The following is a 348-nucleotide window of genomic DNA, read 5'->3' on the forward strand; positions in this document are numbered from 1 at the left end:
TACTAGCACAGTCTAGCACTCTCTTACTAGCACAGTCTAGCACTCTCTTACTAGCACAGTGCAGCACTCTCTTACTAGCACTCTCTTACTAGCACAGTGTAGCACTCTCTTACTAGCACAGTGTAGCACTCTCTTACTAGCACAGTGCAGCACTCTCTTACTAGCACAGTGTAGCACTCTCTTACTAGCACAGTGTAGCACTCTCTTACTAGCAGTGTAGCACTCTCTTACTAGCACAGTCTAGCACTCTCTTACTAGCACAGTGTAGCACTCTCTTACTAGCAGTGTAGCACTCTCTTACTAGCAGTGTAGCACATCCCTTCAGTCAGTCCCTTCCATCCACACAAA

Source organism: Dendropsophus ebraccatus, chromosome 5, assembly GCF_027789765.1.
Source record: "Dendropsophus ebraccatus isolate aDenEbr1 chromosome 5, aDenEbr1.pat, whole genome shotgun sequence".
Lineage (NCBI taxonomy): Eukaryota > Metazoa > Chordata > Amphibia > Anura > Hylidae > Dendropsophus > Dendropsophus ebraccatus.